Below are 1473 nucleotides of genomic sequence, written 5' to 3'. Positions count from 1 at the left end.
TTCTTTAATCTGGTGATGCAATTCGCCTTTCCTCTGAATTGCGCTTGGACTTCCCTAAACTTTGCGTGAGTGTACGCATCTTGAAACTGAGCTTCAATGGAGGATTTGGTTGCACACGGTATGACCGTATGAAATCTGCAGCATCTGATTCTCTCTCTGCTTGCTCACTGCTTCCGAGGCAATTATCGTATTGTTTGACGAACTGAATAAGCGAGCTGTTCTGGGTGATGTACTTGTTAAAAAATGAATGCATGCTCTCGCTCCTTTGTGTGCTTCTCATCCCTGCCCAGAAGTGGTGGTCCAGATAGATAGGAACCCATATGTGACGATCTTCGTACAGATCTGCATAATACACCCAAACACAGAATGTAAAATACACCCGAGAGAACGTACAATTTACACCTCTGCTGCAGATTTTAAAAACACATTACCTGAAAGCCACTTGTTGTCTGCAAGACCAAAATTTAGCAGAAAATCGTTCCAATTCCTATCGAATGAGTCTTTGCTATGAGAGTTCCAAACAACATGGCTCATTTCTTGTTCGATATCGGCATGTCCCTTGTACCCGTTTAATTTGCTTGGAATCTTCTTCATGATGTGCCAAATACACCAACGGTGAACTATTGTTGGCATACAGGCCTCTAAAGCCCTTTTCATTGATGCGCACTGATCGGTGAGAAACCCTTTTGGAGCTTTTCCTCCCATGCAACGAAGCCAGCATTGAAATAACCATTTGAATGATTCAATTTCTTCGTTCTTCATCAAAGAGCATCCGAGAAGTGTTGACTGACCGTGGTGATTCACCCCGACAAAAGAACCACAGACCAAATTATACCTGAAACAAATTACCATGGTCCAGAATGCAAAATCATTAGGTACACCCCAACAAATGCTTCCAATACACCCAATGAAACAGCCAATATACACCTCTGCCGCGGATTCGTAAAAATAAATTAATTTAGCATCATAAACAGGGACAGTTTGTTACCTGTTTGTATTGTAGGTGGTGTCGAATGAAATGACGTCTCCGAAATACTCAAAGGCAGCTCTACTTCTTGCATCGGCCTAAAAAGTCAGCTTAATCGATTGATCCTTCTCGAGTTCAAGCTCAAAAAAGAAATTCTGATTCTTCTATTTCATTCTTAACAAATATTTCCCGAATTCTTTTGCATCTTCTTGTTCGAAAACATTCCGCACTTCCCTGGTAATGTAATTCCTCACGTCCTTTTTGATAAAATTTAACTCGCGGTGACCCCCGGCAGCCGCAACAAATGATTGGTAGGTTTTGCTTGGTCTGATACCGGCCTCATCGTTATTCTCTATCGTACGACGAATGGACATGCTTAGTTCCCTGTGCTGTTTGAGCATCTTTGCTTTGCTTGGACAGCAGGGGTGTGAATGATCCAGCACAACCTTTGAAATGATCCAAGCACCGACATCCTTCAATGTGTGTATATAAATTCTTGCAGGACA

This window comes from Arachis duranensis, chromosome 2 (assembly GCF_000817695.3).
Source record: "Arachis duranensis cultivar V14167 chromosome 2, aradu.V14167.gnm2.J7QH, whole genome shotgun sequence".
Taxonomy (NCBI): domain Eukaryota; kingdom Viridiplantae; phylum Streptophyta; class Magnoliopsida; order Fabales; family Fabaceae; genus Arachis; species Arachis duranensis.
This window is presented reverse-complemented; position numbering follows the sequence as displayed.